Below are 24081 nucleotides of genomic sequence, written 5' to 3' on the forward strand. Positions count from 1 at the left end.
AAATATTGGATCCTTTAGAGACAGAGGGGGAAGTGGGGAAAGAAATATGTGGGATTGGAATATGTTAAGTTGCATGTTGAAATGTTTTTGCTAATGCATATTTGCATAAATATACTTGTTTAATATTATTACATTCTTGTGAATTCAATTGTTGTTTGTGCCCTCAAGAACCCATGTGTTAAAAATACTGTGTGTGTCAGTGTGTGAGTCACTGTGTCTCTGTGTGTAGGAGGAGGATGCTTAACATACAGTGGGGGGATTGCACCGCGTGGGATCCAAAGGCCTTTAGGTCCAGGCTTCAAAATTAGTATTATTATTATTATACACAGTCAGACAGGTGTTATTGACTGGTTTGTTTGATCCAGACATCGAGTCCTTACCAAGGACCTGGGATGGCTGAATTGCATTGTCAATTGTTATAGATATCGTCGCAGAATATAGGCTGTTCCCAGTAAAGTTGCTTTTTGTAATTGGCTGATGGTGATTTCTGTGGCCCCTATGGTGTTGAGGTGCTCTTCAAGGTCTTTTGGAACTGCACCCAGGGCGCCAATGACCACTGGGATTCTTTTGGTCTTTTTCTGCCACAGCCTTTCAATTTCAATTTGTAGATCTTTGTATTTGGTGATTTTTTCCATTTCTTTTTCTTCTATTCTGCTATCCCCTGGTATTGCTATGTCGATTATGTTGACTTGTTTTTCTTTCTTCTCGACTACAGTTATATCTGGTGTATTGTGTGGCAGATGTTTGTCTGTTTGTAGTCGGAAGTCCCATAATATTTTTAAATCTTCATTTTCTACCACTTTTTCAATCGTATGGTCCCACTAATTCTTGGCTACAGGTAGGTTTTATTGTTTGCAGATGTTCCAGTGTATCATCCCTGCTATCTTGTCATGCCTTTGTTTGTAGTCAGTCTGTGCAATCTTTTTACAACAGCTGATTACGTGGTCCACTGTTTCATCTGCTTCTTTACAAAGGTGGCACTTGCTGTTTGTTGTGGATTTTTCTATTTTTGCTCTTATTGCATTTGTTCTTAGTGCCTGTTCTTGCGCAGCCAGTAATAAACCCTCTGTTTCTTTCTTCAAGTTGCCATTCTTAAGCCATTGCCAGGTCTTGGTGATGTCTGATTTTCCACTTATGTTGTGCAAATATTGACCATGCAGGGGCTTCTTTTTCCATTTTTCTGCTCGGTTCTTGACTTGTTCTTTCTTGTAGGCCTGCTTTCTTTCATTGGTGTTGAATAGTTTCTCGTTATTGCCCGTTTGAAGTGCATCTTCTTCACTGTCCTTGAGATATTCTTCAAGGCCTCTTTTCTCCTCCTCGACTGTTTGATGGACTTGCAGCATTCCTCTTCCACCTGAGCTGCGAGGGAGGTATAGCCTATCGACATCACTGCGGGGGTGCAGAGCATGATTGATGGTCATGATTTTCCTGGTCTTACGATCTAGCGTCTCTAGCTCTGCCTGGCTCCAGTCTATTATTCCTGCAGTGTATCTGATAACAGGTATAGCCCAGGTGTTTATGGCTTGTATGGTGTTCCCGCCATTGAGTTTGGACTTGAGGATTTTTCTAACTCTCCTGATGTATTCACTTCCAATTTTTCTTTTAACTTCAGTGTGTGCGATGGTATCAGCCTGGAGAATGTCCAAGAATTTGTAAGGTTCTTTCTCTTCCAGGTTCTTGATGTTGCTTCCATTGGGCAGTTCTATTCCTTCTGCTTTTGTTATTTTTCCTCTGTTCATTATTAATGCAGCACACTTGTCTAGTCCAAACTCCATTGCTATATCGCTACTGAATATACGGACAGTGTTTAGCAGTGATTCGATTTCTGACTGGGACTTTCCATACAACTTCAGATCGTCCATGTACAGCAGATGGTTGATTTGACTTGATGTTTTAGATGTTTGGTATCCGAGGCCTGTTTTGTTTAGTATTTGTGAAAGTGGGGTCATGGCGATTACAAACAACAGAGGGGATAGTGAGTCCCCTTGGAAAATGCCTCTTCTAATGCTAACCTTTCCAAGTGTCTCGCCATTGATTGTTAACTGTGTACTCCACATGCTCATTGCTTTTTTAAAATAAATATCTGAATGTTTTTGCTGACACCAGTTGTTTCTAAACATTTTAGTATCCATGTGTGAGGCAATGAATCAAAGGCTTTCTTGTAGTCAATCCATGCAACACTTAGATTTGTTTTTCTTCTCTTGGAATTTTCTAAAATCATTTTGTCAATAAGCAGCTGGTCTTTTGTGCCTCTGGTGTTCGGGCAATTTCCTTTCTGTTCAACTGGAAGCTGTTTGTTAGTTAATAAGTGTTGCATCACTTCATCTGCTATTATTCCAGTTAATAATTTGAACATGGTTGGCAGGCAGGTTATTGGTCTATAATTACTTGGAACTGCACCTTTTGCTGGGTCTTTCATGATGAGATGAGTTTTCCCAGTTGTTAGCCATTGTTCAATATCACCTCCTTGCAAAATGTGATTGAACTGTTTTGATAGTTGTTTATGAAGGTTTGTTAGGTGTTTAAGCCAGAAGCCATGCAGTTCATCGTCACCTGGCACAGTCCAATTTTTAATTTTCTTTGCACTTTCACTTATTAATTCTGGTGTTATTATTAGATCTTGCATTTGTTGGTTACATTTTTTGACCTCTTTCATCCAGCCTGCTTTTTTATTATAATCTCTTGGATTGTCCCATAATTTTCCCCAAAATTGCACTGTTTCTTCTTTATTTGGTGTTTCTAGGTTTCTTGCAGTTTCTCCTTCTATGCTTTGGTAGAAACGTCTCTGATTCGACTGGAATTGAAGATTCTGCCTGTGTTGTGTAGTTCTGGCTTCATATCTGCTAATCTTCTTTGACACTGCTGTTATTTGCTGCTTTATTATTTCCAGGACTTCTCTCATTTTCCTTGAATCTAGGTGGTGTTTTTGGATCAGATACTGTTTGGTGTTTTCATTCTTCAGCTTCTTGTCTTTCATATCTTTCAATTTACTAGCATCTGATCTAAGCCTGGAGATTTTATTTTCTAATCTGATCTTCCATTTAGGTGATATAATACTTTCTTTTTTTACAGGCCCATTGATCTTATATCCGAGCTCTTGTGTTGTTATTGTTGCTACACTGTACATTAGTTGGTTTGTTTCTTGCAAATTATTGGTTGATATTTCTGCAAGTGCAGCACTGACATCTTTTAATGCCTGAGCAAGTTGTTTTTTGGCAACTGTTTTTAGAGCTGGAAGTTGAACCCTGGTGGTTGTTTGGTTCATGTGCTCAGTTATTTTTTGCTTTAGTTCTTGTTGCTTTTCTATTAAATGGCATTCGGGTTTTTGAGGTGAAGGCAAAGGGGCAGTTGCCTGGTTTTGATTTTGAAACAGTTCAGCAACAGTGGTATCCTCTATTTCCCACACCTCTTCCACCTGCGCCTGAGCAACTTCTTCAGTTGGTGGTAATTCTTCTTCCATATCTTGAGCCTGTGTTGCTCTTTGCAGTTCTTCCAGCTCAACTCCTGTGAATACTTTATTTCTTATTATGTATCTTCTCTGGTCTGCTAGCCTTTGTTCTGTTATTTCTGTGTCTGGATGCTTCTCTTTCCAAATCTGGTACATTCTTTTAAAATAACCTCTTCTAGTTGGACTAGACTTGTAATAGCAGATCATTATTTCCTTGTTGGCATTTTTCGTATATTTTTTTCGGTTAAGCAATGTTTCTTCCAGTAACCTTGCAGTCTCCAGCCCTGGTTGCTCAACTGAAGATCCTGAGTCTTGTTGCCCTCTTGCCACCAGATGTCCAGGGACTATAGCACCTGGCGTGGTCCTTGTTGACCCGGGTGACGACTGATCCGGTATAGATTTATTAAAGTTACGTCTCACCATATTGTTGATGGGAGAGGCACTCTTTGTCTGGCTCCTCTGGTGAGACCTGTCCAGTATGGTTGGACCTCTGGCATAGCTCTCACCTTCTTCAGAGCACACAAGCCCCACAACCATGCCAAGGTAGTGCCTCACTGGGGGATGATGATGATGATGATGATGATGATGATGATGATGATGATGATTAACATTCATATCCCACTCTTCCTCCAAGGAGCCTAGAGTGGTGTACTACATACTTAGGTTCCTCCTCACAACAACCCTGTGAAGTAGGTTAGGCTGAGAGAGAAGTGACTGGCTCAGAGACACTAGTGTCATGGCTCAGACTTCTGAGTCAGAAGAGTCAGAGGAGGAATGGGAGGACTCTGTTGGGAGTGCAGGCTCAGAGGCACAGCAGCAGGATTTGGCTGGGAGAACAGACTCTGGACCTGGGCAGCATACAGAGGAATTGTGACAGCTGTCAGACCTGAGTGCTGAAGAGGCTGATCAAGAGGAAGCTGGTATTTCACCTGCATTAAGGAGGCATCTCAAGAGAAAGGCTCAGTGGGAGACACGCAGGCGCAAGATATCACAGGAGAGGAAGTAGAAGTGCTGAGTCAGGAAAGCCTGATTGGCTGCCAGTTATCTCGAGACCTATATTAAGCAGACTTTTATTCGCACAGATTGCTGTTAGCAACTTTCACTTACCGCAGACCGTGTTCATACTTTGCATTCTCTAACCTTTCATGTTCCAGCCTGCCCTTGTTCTGTTCATTCCTTGCTCTTTTGTTTTTCAGTTATTATCATAGAGGGGGGTAACTAGTTTAGTTCAATGGTCTTTATTTTGTTTACTACTATTTTTCTTTGTGAGTCTTAGGGGTGTGCATGGAACCATCTGGCCCAGTTCGGTTTGAGGCCAGACCAGCCTCGAATGGAACTGGGCCAGTTCAGTCCAGCCCCCATCGAACCCCACCCCCCCCGGTCCAGTCTGGTCCGCAAACTTTTTATTTTTAAAAAAAATTATAAAAAGGAAAAGTATGTACATGTAGCCCCTTCGGGAGGCTTGGTGTAGCCACGGGGGGGAGGGGGTCAGCATGGTTTCCCTCTCCCCCCGCTGGCCTTCTTCATCACTGCTGCGGCTGGGTAAGGGCCTCCGTAAAAGCTCTTCAACCTTTTGTGTTCCAGCTTGCCCTTGCTCTGTTCATTTCCTTGCTCTGCTGTCCCTTGTTCTGTTCATTCCTTGCTCTGTTGTTTTTTCAGTTATTACTTAGTTATCGTAGAGGGGGGTACCTAGTTTAGTTCATGGGTCTTTATTTTGTTTACTACTATTTTTCTCTGTGAGTCTTAGGGGTGTGCACGGAACTGGTCCAGTTTGGTCCAGCCCACATCAAACCCCCCCCCCCCCCGGTGCAGACCTGGAATGGTCCGTGAACTTTTTATTTAAAAAAAAAAAATTCTAAAAAGGAAAGGTATGTACCTGTAGCCCCTTCGGGGGGCTTGGTGTTGCTGTGGGGGTGTGTGTACACATGGGTTCCCTCTTCCCCCACTGGCCTTCTTCATCACTGCCGCAGTCAGGTAACCGTAGCCTTTTTGGCCCTTTCGGGCCTCTGTAAAAGCGTGTGGCTGCCATTTTGGCGGCCACCGCACATGAGCAAATGCCCTCTGTGAGGCCACAGTACATACTGCGAGGTACATTCTGTGAGGTACATACTTTTACTTTTTAGAATTTTTTTAAAAAAAAGTTTGCGGACCTGCCAGACTGGACCCGGTGGTCCGGTTCTGGTCCGACGGAACCAGGGTGTGTATGTTCGGTTCGATCATGAACCCACGAACCCCCAGACTGAACCGGCAGACCGCGGACCGCCAGACCGGTTCGGCACATCCCTAGTGAGTCTTTTTTCGCTTTCATTCGTGCAGCTTCGCTGCTACTCTTATTTCCAGACTTTCTGTTTAACTCACAGAAGTAGAGCTGAAGGGGTTGTAAATCCTGTCTGGTTAGCTGAGCCAACAGATTTACAACACTCAGCAAGTATCATGGCTGAATGGGGATTTGAACTCGGGTTTCCCTGGTCCTAGTCCAGCACTCTAACCACTACACCACGCTGGCTCTCAATTACCTACAGTAGGTGCACCACTGAGCATGACTGAAGCAACAGCCACCTTAAGCCTCAAGTGTGGAAATGCCATTAGACAAGGTGTGTGTGGGAGGGGGGGATTGTAATGGTAGTGGTGATGAATGGTGTGACTTGAAAGAAGGGGGCTTTAACTAGTTCATTTATCTGCAGTTGTATGTGGACTGATAGACATACATTCTTATAGACTTTGGTGTGACTATCTTCCTAGAAAATATACAAAGCATATAACTTGTTTTTCTAATTTTGTAGTCATTCACCATTCACTTTCTTTGACTTTCAAGTTCTAATGTATTTGTGTGTCTCTGTCAGTTAGATTACAATATTTGGCCTTTGGCCTTTCCAGATTAGACCAAAGATTTATCTAGTCCAATACTCAATTCTCAAAGAGTAGCCAGGCAGCTGCCTCTGGGAAATTCACAAACATGACATTATGGAGACTGACTTCCATTCTGTTTGTCCCCATGGCAGATGGTAATCATAGGCACAGGTCCCATTCTTATCTATCATCACTAAGACCCTTTGCTATAAATCATCCATTTGTAGAAGATTTTTTAGAGCCATCTATGTTAGTGGCCACCCATATGTTATGACAATGAATATAGAATACCTTAATATTCTCACTGTGCATCTATAATACATTTTACAGCTCTCAAATGATTAAGCAGGATTCATTTTATTTTTCTCAACTTTCCTTTAATTACTTTATTCAATTCTTGGTCATAATGGTGTGACACAGAGATTTAAAATTACATAATGTTCCTTTGCCTCACCACCGGTAGAACATAGCGATCTTAAATTAATTCTTGTCTATGAAGCTTTTAGAAAAGAATAGATGCTAAAACACACACACACACACACACACACACAAGAAAAAGGTTCATTTTAAAGCCAAACACATAGCTGGATTTTATTGGCAATGTCTTCAACTTGGTAAAGGCCAGAAGTCGTAAGACAACAAAAGTTTAAATCAAGACAAGAGACTTTTGGGAGTCCCTTGAATAGGGGAGGGAGTATAAGACTCACATGGGAAAAACCAAATGAGGAGGGCTGGCTTCCTTTTCTAGATATAGAAATAAAATTAAGAAATAATTATTTAGAGACTAAATAGTACAGAAAAAAGTACAGCCAAAAACCCCATTTTATTAAAGAATCAGTCAGCAAAACAGTGAAAATACAAATCGAGAAATGTGATAAAGAGGGCAGAGGATGTCTCCACAGTTGAACATCAAAAGGAATCTAGAAAGTAAGCAGAAAACCTAATTAGGAAGAATGGGTATGAACTGCCTGTTTCAAGGAGCTGGAGAAGAGCTAGATTCATGAAGGGTTTGCCAGTATTTAAAATACCATTCATTACTGACAGATTTACATGGCAAACACAGAGAATCTTGGGAAGACAAGGAATTAAAGTGAATGTAGTTTGCATAGCACCAGTGACACTTAAACAACTGTTAGTTAACTCCAGGTTGTATGATAGGAGATGTGATGTACAAGATCGTGAGATCTGTGAACAAGGGGAAGGAAATTGTGGGAAGAAAGGTGCAATATATAAAATTCAATGCTTAGGTTGTACTTCATTCTATATTGGAGAATCCGGTAGGCCACTGAAACATATCTTTATATCTAAGAACATCCAGCATATATGAGGCATTGTACACAGAGAACAAAATCTTGGTCAATGCATATGAGAAAAAAGCACAAAGGCAAAATCGTGCCAACTAAAGTACCTATTTGGGGGACTGAAAGGAATTTACAAAAAGGGGAAATAAAGAAAGCATTATTTATAGAGAAATTGAGACCAGATATTAATGCTTGGGAGGCACTGGCTGATGCTATTAGGTTCATTAGCCTTTGAGAAAAATCAGGCGATTCTCTTTCTCCCCCCCACCCCCCATCTCTCTGCCAGTCATGGAACAGAATGTTATCAGGTCTATGGAATTTAACAGCTGGGGAGCAGAGGAAGTTTTTATCTGTGTGTTTCTGTTTTTTAACTGATGATGGTGTGTTACACCGAAATATCTTTTATTTATTTTTTGTATACCTTCTTTAATTTATTTTTGTGCAATAAAGGTCTTTTGTAGAGAGCTGAGAGTTGATATGCTCAGTTCATCACCAGCATATCAACTTATACTTTTTGGAGATCTCAGAGACTACTGGTAATGAGTATTCAGTGGTGATTTGCATGTAACCTGTTTTGTTATCAGAGCCTCCAAAGTTACCGAAGAGGCAGATCCACTACAGCATTGGTTCCTGACCTGGATTCCTCCAGATGTTGCTGAACTACAACTCCCAGCATCCTCAGCCACAATAAATTGAAACCACTACACTATAGCTTGCATTTGTCATCTTCATCAGTGAAATAACCTAAATTTTAATTCTTGAAATTATTTTAAATATGATGTGTCCAAATCATGTGCTCTCCCTTGGTTGGTTGATAGCAAGATCCATCTTCAAGTAGCTGACAGTCTATGTCAAAGCACCAGCTAAAGGTAATCACTGGGAGTAGGCAGGGATCTAGTTGCTGTGGAAATTTAGTATACTCTGTGAAATTTAGTATGATCTTCATGCATCTGGTGAAGCGGGCTCCAGTCCATGAAAGGTTATATGTCACAGTAAATCTGTCAGTCTTTAAGGTGCCATAAAGCTCCATGGTAGTGTTTTCCTCCTCCTCCTTCCTGCTGTAACAGACTGTTGTGGGTATCCCTCTGGAAGTTGTGAGGAGACAGGGCAGCTACTTCAGGTAATTAACCAGGAGTTAAGTGCTGCAAGAGGTTTTTGTGGACAAGCTTTCCTTTTTGCAAGGTCTTCTTTTTGTTAAAATATTCGCCCAGACTGATTTTATTTGAACTTTTAATTGAATGCTTGGCTTTCAAAATGCTATGGTATTTATGAAAGTCTAGTTCACATTTGTTCTACTGTAGACGTACATTAGTCTAGTTCCCCTTTACTCTTGGAAAACAATTATTGTGAGCCAATTCATGATACATAATATATCAAACCATAGCATGAGCATGAAGAACAAGATGTTGGGCATGCTCAATGGGATATCTGACTGCCACTCCCCCACCCCCACTTTGAACAGAAGGCTCCCATGCCCTATTACAATCTGCATTTAGACATCTATGTTTGTTCAAAAGTGGTTTGTCATGTGGTATGGTGGGCTACTATCTAAGACTCACAAACTGGAAAGAACGAATCTTGAAGTCAGTGGCAGCATAAGGGGGAAAAACTGAGTGGGGGGCACAGGAGAAGTGAAGTGCATTTATGGGTGGGCAAGCTGTGCCCTAGGTGTTAGATTTCTGAAACAGAAATGAGGGGGGGTCAGGTGAGGGGCAAGCTACGTGTCTGAGGAGGTGCTTGCTTCCTCTCTGGGGTCACTCTTGCTTGCAGTTCTTTGGATCCTGGCCATGTTCTTTTGTGATGTTGTCCCACAAAAGAGACCCAGTGATTTGTAGGAGCCACCAGAAGGGCCACCTATTTATACTGATGATGAAACATGTTCTGTGCTAGTGGGGTGGCTCTTTGAGATGAAGTTTCTTCTGAAGTGATCTCATTAAATTCAGTAGAACTGCACCAGCAAAGTAGGAGCACATCACTTTTAATAGAAACTTTGCTGTAACTGGAGACTGAACTATATAATTTCTAATAGGTCATATATCTACTCTCTAGCCCTTCAGATCCAAGACCATCATCTCATGATACAGCTGAAAGCAAGCACAAATTAAAATGAAATCATTAGCTTACAGTGTTCTCCCCCCACCCTGACCGCCCAGTCTTAAGCTTTTACAGCTTTCTCTAGGGAGCTAAATAAAGTGGAGAGGCTGAGATCAATGTAAGGAAACAATAGAAGTAGATGGGAAAGTTAGTTGTATCACCATTAATTATGGAGCTCTATCCTGAATTATATCTTTGGAGTAAGAGCTAGCTGAGATCATACAAAAGACCCCTATTAGAAATTTCTACCTTGCCTTTTCACTAAAATCAGGCTTCAAGGTAGCTTACATCATAGTAGCAGCCGTAATGGTAATTAAAATAAGGAGGTCCATATTATTAGTCATCATAGTTTCAGAAGGGAAGTTTGGGCCTGGCACAAAACAGAAAACCATGTTGGCACCAGGTCAATATGCCTAAGGAGGGAGATCCACAGCTAGGTTGCCACCACAGAAGAGGCCCTCTCTTGGTCACCACTTCCCTGCCATCCTAAAGTAAGGGTGCCTGAAGCATTGGCAAGGTAACTACTCACAGGAGAGGACACAGCTGGAGCATCACCTGAGACTGGAGAAAGGTATTCTGTGTTCAGTTGCCACTTGGCCTTTAAAAAAGAAAGAAAGAAAAACTGTATTCAATAGCATGTCCAAGAGGAGCAGTGTGAGCAGATACCTTCAAGTACCTTGGTCCCAAAACATTTAGGTATTTAAAAGTTAACATCAGCACATTGAATTTTGCCCAGTGCAGCAAAAACAACAAAATCCCACAAAAAAACCACACACACACACCCAGTGTACTATGTTTTGAGGGTCTCATACAGGTCAAAACCCTCATAGCGGCATTCCAGAGCAGCTGAAGAATCCAAAGGATCTTCAAAGGACTGGGCATTTGCTGGCAAGGTCCTCATTATGGAGCTAATTGTTTTCAGTTCTCAGTTTCTGCTTACTTTTAAAATGAATTATGAGTAGAGTGCTTTTTAAAACCCCACAGTGTGGGTCTTGAAAAGTGCTGCATCAGTAGTGGCTGTACAATGGCATCTTGGAACAACCAGCAGCACTATGTAAACATGCCTGGGGCAGGTGTTCTGTGGAAAATGGAAATACTGACATTGAGACATGATGCCCTCAAAATCTGGGAAGTTCAGTGGATGTTAAGAGAGAGGACAGCAGACCTTTTCAGAGCAGATCTAGGGAGGAGAGCTGGTTTTGTGGTAGCAAGCATGACTTGTCCTCATAGCTAAGCAGGGTTTGCCCTGGTTGCATATGAATGGGAGACTAGATGTGTCAGCACTGCAAGATATTCTCCTCAGGGGATGAAGCCGCTCTGGGAAGAACAAAAGTTCCCAAGTTCCCTCCCTGGCATCTCCAAGACAGGGCTGAGAGAGATTCCTGCCTACAACCTTGGAGAAGCCACTGCCAGTCTGTGTAGACAATACTGAGCTAGATGGACCAATGGTCTGACTCAGTATATGGCAGATTCCTATGTTCCTATCCAGCAAGTGAGAAAACAGGGTGAATTCTACTCCATTAAGAACATAAGAACAGCCCTGCTGGATCAGACCCAAGGTCCATCCAGTCCAGCATCCTGATTCACATAGTGGTCCACCAGATGCCTCTGATGAACCCACAGGCAAGAAGTAAGGGCATGCCCTCTCTCTTGCTGATGCTCCTCTGCAACTAGTATTTGGAGGCATCTTGCCTTTGAGACTGGAGGTGGCCTATAGCAGTAGACCTGTCCATGAATTTGTCTAAGCCCCTTTTAAAGTCATCAAAGTTAGTGGCCATCATCACTTTCAGTGGCAGAAAATTCCATAGATTAATTATGCACTGTGTGAAAAAATACTTCCTTTTCTTGGTCCGAACATTCCCGGCCTTCAGTTTCATGGAATGACTCCTGGTTCTAGTGCTGTCAGAGAGTTAGAGAAAGAAATTTCTCTCTGTCCACTCTCTCTACTCTATGAATAATTTTATACACCTCTATGATGTCTCCATGTAGTCACCTCTTTTCCAAATTAAAAATCTGAATGATGTAGCCTTGCCCCTAGTATTTTCCCTTTTGAAAAGGGTTTTCAGAACAGTCTGTTATATCTGTAACAATATTGGCCAGGATCCAAAATGATGCATGGGAGTTTCTGTGGACCCAGTGGTGCTTCTAAAAAAGCTTCTCCTGAAAGTTAAGGGGAGGGGATCCTTCAGAATGGTCTGCAACTCAAGGTGAGAAATTGCAATTGGAAAGAGAATTGAAGAATAAATCATGCTTGAGTGTTTGGAGTACTTGACATACTTCGTCTCATTAATCTCTACAACCCTTTGCTCCCTGGCATGCACATTATTTAATGTGCAAGTCATTTTGTTTTATATGCGTAAGCAGTCAAATGTGTGATTCACCACCTGCAAGTTGAAATAAGGGCCCAGCATTCTGCTGAGCTGTGTCAACAAGTGAACAGTCCTTTTTATATTGCATTTACTGACTACTGTGATTAAAATCACTACTGTGATTAAAGTCAGTAAATCTGCTACTGCATTCAGTGGGATGTGGATGGCATCTTAGATGTTCTATAGGCTGACTAAGCATTCATATTTCCCCTAAGATGCATGCAAGATGGTAATTATATTGTTAATCAAAGCAAGGTAATTTAGGGAACATATTTAAAATTCATGCACTTAAAATATTTTGTTTGGAAAAGCAGACATAACAAGTGAACCCCCAGAGTGCCTTTTCTGAAATTTCCCTCTTTGATAGCACAGGATGTGTCTAAGCTATCTTTTTTCATCGCACCTAAAATGGTTGACAAATCGAACAAGATAGAAATACTAGTTTGTGCTTATTGTCCTTAAATCTCTCATAGTTGAGCAATTTTATGTGATTTGGGAAGATAAAATGCACAAGAAGGTAACATCCTAGGCATAAATTTGGCTTTATACATGAAGTTTAGTCTCTTTCCATTGCTTCAGTCCATTGGCCCCAGTGGGAGATTTTCCTCCTGGGTCCAGTAGGAACTGTGGTTGGCCTAATCTGGACTGGGATCACAATGGGATGAAATGTTAAAGCCCTCCCCTGCCATGTTGTGGCCACCTTGGCTACCAAACTGGGCCCAGAGTTATAAATCCAAAATTATGTGAAATCAAGGCCTGTGTCTGATTCTACTTTATTAAGAAACCAATTGATGCCTGAACTCTGAGTCAAATGATTGACTCCTGAGAAAGAAGCCAAATTGTTTGTGCTTTGTTTCTTTGGTGATTGCCTTGGGAAGGCAGGAGATAAACCTGCATTTCCTATGGAAGGATATTGACAATGTTAATGTAACCTACACTGTTTGTCTTAATCAGATGCATTGATTACTAGGTAAAGGTAAAGTGTGCCGTCAAGTCAATTTTGACTCCTGGTGCCCACAGAGACCTGTGTTTTTTCTTTGATAGACTACAGGAGGGGTTTACGATTGCCATCTCCCACGCAGTATGAGATGATGCCTTTCAACATCTTCCTATATCACTGCTGCCCAATATAGGTATTTCCCATAGTCTGAGAAACATACCAGAGGGGATTCAAACCGGCAAACTTCTGCTTGTTAGTCAAGCATTTCCCTGCTGTGCCACTTAAGATGACCTACTAGTCTCACACATATATCCTCTTGCTGTTACTTTGGAATTTTTTAGAATTACAAACTAGGTAGAGTTACACAAGAAGTGATTTAATTGCTGTCTCATACACATAGCTTAGGCTCTTCCTTCTTAACACCTTTGACTTTTAATGCACTTCTGGAGGCAGAGACACCAGAAGTCTGTGGACAAGAGAGAATGCCCATCTGCAAAGCTCAGAAGTGCAGATTATTTTGAGAGCAACGAGAGACAATTTCCTCAGACAAATAGACATAGTCATGAGCAATTAACACTTTGAGATTCAGGAAGGATGCCGATATCTTGAGAAAACTCTACATCGAGATCAAATGATCGAACAACTATAAAAACCCAGCTCTCCGAGTTTAGCTTCAGTAAGCTTTGCCTAACAAGCAGAGCTACTCATTCCTGAACTTGTAGCTAAACCGTGAGGCTGAACAAAAGTTCTTCCTGAAATAGACAAGAAATTACTGGTGATAAGAAATTATCACCGCAAGGCTAGATATCAGAGTAATTTCTGCCTAAAGGTAAAGTGTGCCGTCAAGTCAGTGTTAACTCCTGGCAACCACAGAGCCCTGTGGTTTTCTTTGGTAGAATACAGGAGGGGTTTACCAGTACTATCTCCCACACAGTATGAGATGATGCCCGCCTGAACTCCGCTCCCAAGCATTGGACCCAAGCTACGCACACTTGCTGTTCCACACAAGGACCTGGGAAATATGCTGTTTCTACAGTCTCGGTCTCTGCTCTCCTTCCCTTTCCTCCTCCCTCTACTAACTCCTAACTCCCAGACATCCCATTCCGGAATGCCTTCCCTACCTTACCCTTCTTCTTTCCATCTATCTCTGATTTGTGTTAGGTTTTAGATAGATTTAATACTGACCTTACATGCACCCACACACATATGATAGTTAGGAACACTGCTTTGTTATTACTAGAAGTCATGATTGATTGTTTTTGTTTCCTGCTCAGTTAGATTGGTGCCATTGCTCTGACAATCTTTTATACTCAATAAATCCCATTGAGTTATGTGAGAGTGTTTGGTCTTCTTTCTACCTTCGAGCCCACAACATACATGGCCACTGTATAAAGAACCGGTCACTTCAGGACACTGGCGAAACAAGCCTAATTTCCTAAGTTAGCTCTGGAGCACATCTAGTGTACAAATCAGGCTTGGTTCAAAACACCCACTTTGTTCCAGATTGGATTGGAGCCCCGTATGGATTGGAGCCCTGCATGGCTGCTATTTACATTAAACAAGAAATTCTTACCATATCTGCCTACTTTCCTTTCACTATAATCTGAACTGACAATTATCAACTTCCACCTCAAACATTCATAAGAACATAAGAACAGCCCTGCTGGATCAGGCCCAAGGCCCATCTAGTCCAGCATCCTGTTTCGCACAGTAGCCCACCAGATGATGCTTGAAGCCACAGGCAGGAGTTGAGGGTGTGCCCTCTCTCCTGCTGTTATTCCCCGCAACTGGTACTCAGAGGAATCCTGCCTTTGAGGCTGGAGGTGGCCTGTAGCCCTCCAACTAGTAGCCATTGATAGTCCTCTCCTCCATGAAATTCATGTGTCCACCCACTTGAATTGGGGTGATGACAAAACCATAAACTATGCTGTTGAGGTGTCACTTTGTGTCCCCACAACTGTACTAAATTTGTCCAAATCAGTTCCCACTTGTGTCCCAAATGTCCGCTGTCTGCATGTCCACCATCTTGAACTGGGGTGGATGACATAATCACAAACTATGCCATTGTGGTGTCCCTACATGCTCCTACTACTAAACCAAATTGAGTTCAAATTGATCCCACTTGTGCTGTTGAGGTGTCCCTATGACTCACTCATTCACTACAACTATACCAAATTTGGTTTAAAGGTTCATGCATCCACCATCTTGAACTGGGGTGGATGACATCATCACAAACTACGCTGTCAAGGTATCCCACTGTGTCACTAACTGCAACTGAACAAAATTTGGTTCAAATTGGTTAGGCGGTCCACTTGCGCCTCAAATGTTGATGTGCCATCTTGAATAAAGGTGGGTGACATCATCACCAACTATGCCGTTGAGGTGTCCTTATGTGTCCATACAAGAGTAACAAATTTGGTTCAAATCGGTCCAGGCATTGGAAAGTTGATAGAGGTACATACATGGACACACACACATAAGGACAGAGAGAGAGAGAGAGCTGGATGATTACTTTCCTTAAGGAAAGTAGGCTAAATGTACTCAAGCTCTATTACTCAATCAACATATTGCCTAGCTTGGCTGTATCATGAAATTACCCACATATGAGCTCTCTACTCATTGAGGCTATTCACATGACATGAGCCACTTGGGGTAACCCAGGTGCCTTTTTTAAAAATTTTTTATTGACTTTTACAATAGCTTACAATTAAATACGGACTTCCCACTTACCTAGCTGCACGGTTCACATCAACTATACATATAAATCATTGCTATAATAATTCAAAACATACATACTCCACATTACTACTCGATTTTACCCAACCCAACCTGCTGTTATTACTATATTTCAAACCCTGCTGAAAAGTCCAGATTAGAAAAATAGTTCTTTAAGTAAAGTAAAAATGGTTCCCAATAGTCTTTGAAAGATTCCAAAATTTCATCCCTTATAAGTGCTGTAAGCTTTGCCATCTCAGTATATTCCAAAATTTTTATCAACCAGTCTTCTTTTGAGGGCATTTTATTGTCTTTCCATTTCATTCATTCATTCACTCATTCATTCATTCGATTTCTATATTGCCCTTCCAAAAATGGCTCAGGGCGGTTTACACGGAGAAACAACAAACAAATAAGATGGAACCCTGTCCCCAAAGGGCTCACAATCTAAAAAGAAACATAAGATAGACACCAGCAACAGTCACTGGAGGTACTGTGCTGGGGGTGGATAGGGCCAGTTACTCTCCCCCTGCTAAATAAAGAGAATAACCATGTTAAAAGGTGCCTCTTTGCCAAGTTAGTATATTTCTGTGCATATAATATCCTAGCCACCATGGTTGCATACATAAAAAATGTTAAATCTCTTCTGGAAAACTCTCCTTGGGTTATTCCCAGCAGGAAGGATTCTGGCCTCATAGGAAATGTCATTTTCAAATTTTTCTTCAACTCATTATATATCATATCCCAAAAAGCCTTTGCCTTCCTGCATGACCACCACATATGGAAAAAAGTTCCTTCACATTGTCCGCATTTACAACATTTGTTAGAAACATTTTTATACATTAATACTAATTTTTTCGGTGTCAGATACCACCTAAACATCATCTTATAATAATTTTCTTTTAAAGTATAACATGCAGTAAACTTTAAATCAGTTTTCCATAATTTTTCCCAAGCAGCCATACATATATTATGGCCCACATCTTGAGCCCATTTTATCATAGTCGTTTTGACCACTTCATCTCTTGTCTCCTCCAAAAGCAACAACTTATACATCTTAAAGACTAATCTTTTTTCATTTTCATACAACTCCTTCTCAAATCTTGACATTTGATCCACAAATCCAACTTTAAGATCCTTTTTATAAATTTCATTTAGCTGATGATACTGAAACCAATTACTAACCAAATTTTGTACTTCATTTTTTTTTTAAATTTACAGCCCTTCTCTTGAAAACATAACAAATCCCTATAGGTACCCCATTCAGATTGCATATTTGTCTCTTTACGTGCCAAAGACTCAATCGGGGATACCCATAATGAAGTTTTACACTCCAACCATTTGTTATATTTTGCCCACAACCTTCTATCAAACCTTCTATCAAATCCTTCCAAATCAAGTATGCTGGGAACCCGGGTGCCTTGTTTCATCTGTAGCGCTGGGAGCCCTTGGCTCCCAGTTTCTCCAGAACACCTTTTAACCGGGCATTCAGCCGAGGTTAAATGACCCTGCAGTTTATTTAACTTTGGCAGGTGATTGTGTGCATGATCACCTCTGGGTTAAAAGGCTTCCCCCTGGCCTGCAGTCATTTCTGACAGCGAGCCAGTGGCGGGGGGGAGCAGTCATGCTGAGCGTGGTGGCTGCTCTAATGAGAGCAGCCCCCATACTTGTGCTGCGTGGCACTCTGGGATGCAGAAGGAACCACTCCCAGCTCCTGCCACCATGGTGCCACTGCTCATATGGGCATGTGGCATGGTAGAGGGAAGGGTGGCCGCAGCTTGTCTGCTGGGGAAGGCAAGTGAGCAATTATCTCCTCATAGCCATTAAACATGGGGTGGGGGGGGTGAAGCATGTTAGCTAGTCATGTGCATGCACCAATATACTTCCTACCCAACATCCTGGGTTCACTGCATTTAGTGTTTCTCCACAGAGGCAAGTGCTGAATGCCGGGAGTTTCTCTCTGTGAATTAGGACCCCGGTAGCCAAGGTTGTAAAGTATAAGGAAATGCTCCCAGAGAGATCCCAGCTTATCTCTGCAGCAAAGTGCTGAATGTGGGATTGTTAATGCTCCCTGGGGCATGGCCAGGGAACATATTAGCAGGGAAGTCTTTCTGTTGCCCCTCTCCCAGTGTTCAATGAACATGGAGAGGTAATAAGTGAAGAGGACCATGGAGAACTATGGAGGATTACTGAGTTGCTTGAAAGTGTCTCCACTTAGCAAATTGGCTTGTATGCCCTAGCTTGTTGGCACCCTTGATATGGCTTATCTCCAGTACAGGATATTGTGTTTTCTCTCTCTTACTAATTAGGAGATCAATGGGCAGAGCTCATAAAGGGATGAAAAGATGGAGCAGAGAGATGGGCCTGGAAGGAATATAGTAAATCAAAGCCTACCAGGGGCCTGGTGAAGGGTGTGTATGTCTTCCAAAGTACTATTTATTTGGATTTTTTTAAATAAAAAAACCCCTATAGCCCAGAACATGGCCCTCCAGCAGTGCAAGGAAATAATGAACATTTTTCTACTAAAAGAAGATTTAGAGTAGACTCCCCTTACATGCTTAGGAGGAAGGGTAGTGGTAGATGGGGGTGAAAAAGATCTACATGCCTGGCCCCATCCACATGGTCACCTCAGTCAGTCATGTGTATGCCCCTGCAGTATGGGATCACAGCACATGGATGTAGTTTCTGCATTATTGGAAATGGGAGGGAAGGGGAGGTATGTTGATGACCAGTGTGGAGATCATAATACACACTTTCTCTTTCCTTGTATTGCAGATGATAAAAGATTGAGGGCATGCTGGAAATGAAGCAGACTATATTTGTGGCTGCCTGCCTTTCTGATTGCTGGACTTTGTGTGAGATGGGTGGGAGGGGTGAGGGTGCATGTTATGGGTCAGAGATGTGTAGGGCCCCAGGATATAGATTGGCATAGAAAAGAGCACCATCTCCACTAATGTGATTCTGATTATCAGGTCACAGAGGTTTGTTTAAATGCTGGAAGATGTTATCCAGAAGATGATTTAAATCCCTATCAAATGTGTTTCCGGTCTCACGTGCTGTATAATGGAAGAACAACAGGCACTTTTCATTTGATTATTCCATGAACAATAGATAAAGGTTATGTTTCCCATTTACTATCATTATTACTGATGTGCAAAATGCATTTGATGTTCAGCAAAAGTATAGCTTCATGTCGGGGGGAAAGGGGTGGCCCAGAGCAGAGTAGGGTGGGTGGTAGTGCCCAGTGGGGGCAAGGAAGCTGCCAGAATTATTTCAAAGGAATTGGGCAGAGGGCTGATTTTTAAAGATTTGATGGATTTTTAAAGATTTAATAATTTTATGCGTCTTTAAAGTTCTTCCCCATAGAGAATGATGGAGATTTCAGCAGCCCCATAACTACACTTGGGGGGCACCAGGGTGGCCCAGAGCACATAGGGTGCCAACCACCCCTGTGAGTTGCTAACCCATGGGGTACTTGTTTCTGAGATGTTTTGAGTGTAGATTCTCTGATAGCATATGAGAGTGGATTCATTGTCTGTTGTAGAAAATCTCATATGCTACCAGAGAATCTACACTCAGAACACCTCAGAAACAAAAGAACCCAGCACCCCATGGGTTAGCAACCCATGTGGGTGGTTGGCACCCTATGTGCATTACCCCAGTGCCCCCCAGGTGGAGTTATGGGTCTGCAGAAACCTCCATTATTCCCTATGGGGAAAAACCTTAAAGAGGCGTAAACTTCAACCATTCCTAAGAAATCAGCCCTTTGCCCTATTCCTTTGGAATCTGGGTTGTAGCAGGCCCCCCTTGGGGTACTGCCACCCAACCCACTGTTTTGTCCCTCAGGCCCCCTTTCTGCCCTGAATCTGCCCCCAAAACATGCCAACTTCATAAATTCTTTAAAAATCAGTCCTTTTCCAAATTCGTTTGGAATCTGGGTGGCAGCAGGCACCCATTGGGGCACTACCACCTGACCCACTCTTCTGCCCCCAAAGCCCCCTTTCTGCCCCAAATCCACCCCAAATAACATCAACATCACACATCAACAACAGCAGAGCTTTGCAAAGAACCAGGCAGATTTCCAAAGGTCATGCATATCCACACACACCCCCTGCCCGAAATGCAATTGATCTACACACAACAACAATGAAATGCACACTGCCCCACTGGCCAATGACGATAAATTTTACTCTTAAATTTCCTTAAAAGGAATAAGGAGGCAATTGCTAGCAGATCAGCCCATGCTTTCGCTGGCCAATCTGCAGGCTGAAGGGCCAGAAATTCAAACAGATGTCAAAACTCAAAATGGAGACTGAAGGAGAAAGACTTTTCCCGACTGCAAAATGGAGTTCCGAAACAGCTGAAACAACAAAACGTTTTGTATCCGAAACAGAGATGTTTTGTTTCAGCTACAAAATTTTCTGTTTTGAGCATTGGGTGTTTTGTCTTGGCTACAAAACAGCCGAAATGGCCTGTTTTGTGCACAAAACATGTTGTATCCAAAACGAAACGCACATCCCTAGAATAAAGCCTCTCCTGCCACTCAGACTCCAAAGGTAACTCACTAACAGCTTTAAATATGATTATCTGTAAATAGTTTTTTCTTATAGGGAAGTGGTGAATAGAATGATAGCTATGCCAAAATACTAACAAACTTCCAGACAGGCTAGGAAGCTGCTTGTTAGTATAATAGTCGATCCACAATGGGGAAAATCTTGAGCCTCCAGAATGTCTTGGGAGGGAAGTGGGGCAAATGGTACATGCAAAGCTTACATCATTGTTCCATGGAGTTTTCTCAAAAGTTCCCATTCCATAATTCTCCACCATTAAAGTGTGTGAACCTGAGATACAACTTTGGTTTTTCTCCCAAGTTGGACACATTTCCCTAAATGTTAATCTTTTTCTTTCAGTTAGGGTGGGTGGGTTGCTACAGTGAATATGAAATAATATTTTTGATTGTCCAAAAATTGGGAGCTTACCTCTGTTATTACCAATATATGGGGAAATATTGTGCTTTAGAAAACATCATATCCTTTTTTATAGCAACATAAGCCAAAATGTAAACAAACACACACATAAAAACACCAAAATATAGGTTATGGTAAATCAAAGTGAACTTTTACCAGTTTAACAGCTGTCAGCATCAAATGACTTACAAAATGTCCAGATGAGGCTCTGTGGTGCTTGAAAAGGCTACAAGCAAATAAACTGAGAAGAAAGTTCCACTATCTATTATTATTATTTTGAAGTGGCTGAAAATTCAGCTGTGTATTCTGTTACAAAACCATTCTCCAAAAATCAAAGTACACATGCATCCCTGAAGAAAAACACTGCTGGAACTTCCACATAGTGGATTTTAATGGATTTTCTTGTGCTTCTTGGTATGTACGGTCTTCCATTTTCCCTTCATTGCAAGCTTTGCCAGATATCATGAGGAACTAGCTTCACTGATGGGTAGTTTACATTCCAATCTGGATTGGCTTGAGAGCCTGTGCCCCCTGAGGCAAGCATCTTCCAGGGCATTCCACCTCCCACCACCCTCAGTCATCACTGCTTCCTGACTCACCACTCCTTGCCTCTGCTTCCTGTCACCATTTCCCAGCCAGCTAGTGCAGTGCTAGGTGACTGGATGGGTTCTTATCAACCTCTCCCTCTCTCTCCAAGCGAGAGAGAAGCAATTGCTGAGACCCATTGCTTTCTTTCCCTGCTCCTCCGGGGCTATAGCTCAATGGTGAAACACCTGCTTTACTTGCAGAACGTTCCAGGATAGGAAAGACCTCCCGTATGAATCTGAAGCTCTGGAGAACTGCTACAGGTCAGTACAGACAATACTAATGGGCCTATGTCCCTCTGTCCCCAGGGAGAATTGGGCTCAGCCAGCAACTAGAAACTGATACTAGACCCACTTGCAGCACCATTTTGGGTGGTTCAATGCACCCCTCAAAAAAAGAGAAACACAGAGAAGCTGTAGCTGGCTGCATTCCAAAAGTGACAGGTCATTCTAATAATGCATTTCCCCATGGTGCCATGGTGCCCCATGGATTCAAAGAAATGCCACTCTGATTGCATCTGATTTGGGGCAGACCAAATTAGAAGAATAAGACAAAAGCAAAGGAATGTTAGCTTTCTTCCTCCCATATATGTTGATAAGAAGTCCCAAGGCCAAATAGAACTTCTCACCTCATTTCCTCCCCAATGCTATTGAAATCAGGTGAGTAATGCCAGAACATGAGGTGTGTCCCTCTCCCATCTCTTTTCAGGTGATTGCTTTCAGCAATCCTTTGTGAAACATTTTCTTTGTTTGAGGAGCACATGGGACAACACCCCAGGGGTAGAGCCACCTTTGGGCGAACAGGTTCAAAGAACTTTAAAGGTAGGGAGAGTCACTCTGGCCCTGCTGCCCAATGCAGCACGGGCTGATCTCCCTCCCAAATGGGGTTGTGCGGCCCCATCTGGGAGGGAGACCACGCACCTGCATCTCACATCGGATGCCGGGGGGTGGAGGGGGTGGCGGCTGCCGAACATGGGCCGCTGCCAGCCTCCCTCCACCACTGCAACACCTTGAACATCAACTAATCAATACTCAATATTCATGCTTTACATGGAGCAAGCATTTGCCTGACATCTACTGCCATAGAGCAAGCACCCCCAACGTCTACTACTTTTTTATGCAAAACTCTTCAATCATGCCTCAGGTTATGTTTTTGCCTATAAAATCTTCCCCAAAGAAAGCGTCCTCTTGCAATCTTGCACCCTTGCATTTGCACCGCATCATCAAACTCTGCACCCCACATTGCATGAGCACCTGTAACCCCATAGCTATACCCATGACCCCATAGCTCGCCACATGCTTGAGCCAATTAGAGAGAAGGAGCCCAGCTAGAGCAGGTAGTTATGAAAAGCAGCTGTCCTCTTTCCCTTTATTTCCCTCAAACTTCTGTCCCCTGCCCACAATTACCCCTCAGTAAAGCACCTCTTTGTTTTCAAGGCACATGCCTACTCTCCTCTGTCCTTTCCAATGCGTCCATGCAGCAACCAACTCCCCCAAAGTACTTGAAGGTTAATATAGCTGTGGGCTGTCCTGCAGCCATTTGAAGCTAATTTTACCCTCTTTAAGCAAAGCATAGTAATGAAGAGTGGTTACTACCACACTTCCATGCAGACCCATTAACAGAATTGCTGACTTGGTGGTCCTCCTTATTTTGGCAGCAGGCAAGTACTGGGGCAACATAGTTTTGAATGGCATTCCCTTTCCCTGTCTTCTCTCTGCAGTAAGCATGGACAAAGGCACTTTTAAGAACGGACCTCTGGTCTCACGTCCAGCCCCCATGCTCTTCCTTCATGTGTGTGGCCCCCACCGGCAGTGCTGCCAGTAATATTCTCCCCCCACCCCTGCAATGTTCTGGATGGTCAAAGGATCTGGTGCACTGGCCCTTTAAGCAAACGAAAAACTAGAGTGAAGTGCTTTGGGCTATTTTCATCTGCATGCTTCTGGCTGAGCTTGGCTCAGCTTGTCATCTATCTATCTATCTATCTATCTGTCTGTCTGTCTGTCTAATTTATATACTGCCTGATATATGTATCTCTAGGTAGTGTACATAGTCCAAAATACAGTACAAAAAGCACGCCAGTGCAGCAAGGGTGGTATGTGAGTGTGTGTGCGTGCATGTGCACATGCGCACGCATGTGGTGGGGGTGGTGGGGGAGAGAGAGAGAGGGAGAGAGAGAAAGAACCTCACCTACTTCCAATATAGGGCTCAGATGTGCAGTTTCTCTCTCTCTCTCTCTCCACTCACTTCCTCTTCCTCTTTCCCTCCTTCCCTCTTTCCCTCTTTCTTTCCTTCTTTGTCTCTTTCCTTGTCTCTCTGCCTCTTCCTTTGTTGCCAGAAAGCTATGTTTTGGAGTAGACTGCAAAGCACCCCCTCTCTCAGATGACTCAGCAGATCAAGGAATTCTGATCCTTCATGAAATTGTCACCCTGCCCAGTCAAGAGGACTTGGCTTAAAACAGGTTGTTAGCACACTGGCTATGCTGGTATCGTGCCCCTAGGTCCAGCTGCCAGACAGACTGAAACCAGATGTGCCTATGCCTCGCTAAAGAGGTATGGGGGGAAATGAAAGACCCATGAACAAAAATACAAAATGAAAATAATAAATGACCCAGCTCTCAACACAGGTGAGAATAATCAAACACATATGTATAGCATGTAACAAAATACAATGACAAAATACCAAATGAAATTACAAAATGCAATGAAAGAATGAGAAATGGGAATGTATTTGCAACATTCTACTGAATACATTGGCTCCTCTTATTGGATTTGAGGACTCATTACCTGCACTGCATGCACTCTTCTATGTCTCT

The 24081-nt window shown here is 42.5% G+C and overlaps 1 long non-coding RNA gene across 1 annotated transcript in view; it reads right to left on the minus strand.

Annotated features, from left to right (window-relative positions):
- Nucleotides 1-7102: 7102 nt before the first annotated feature.
- The window catches only part of LOC128341913 (uncharacterized), a 101255-nt gene continuing 84276 nt past the window's right edge, over nucleotides 7103-24081 (minus strand). The window contains exons 3-4 of the long non-coding RNA XR_008314663.1: nucleotides 10223-10291; nucleotides 7103-7218 (exon numbers count right to left, since the gene is read on the minus strand). This is a non-coding gene — a long non-coding RNA (uncharacterized LOC128341913). The remainder of the gene's footprint in view (nucleotides 7219-10222; nucleotides 10292-24081) is intronic.

Source organism: Hemicordylus capensis, chromosome 2 (genome assembly GCF_027244095.1).
Source record: "Hemicordylus capensis ecotype Gifberg chromosome 2, rHemCap1.1.pri, whole genome shotgun sequence".
In the NCBI taxonomy this organism is placed as follows: domain Eukaryota; kingdom Metazoa; phylum Chordata; class Lepidosauria; order Squamata; family Cordylidae; genus Hemicordylus; species Hemicordylus capensis.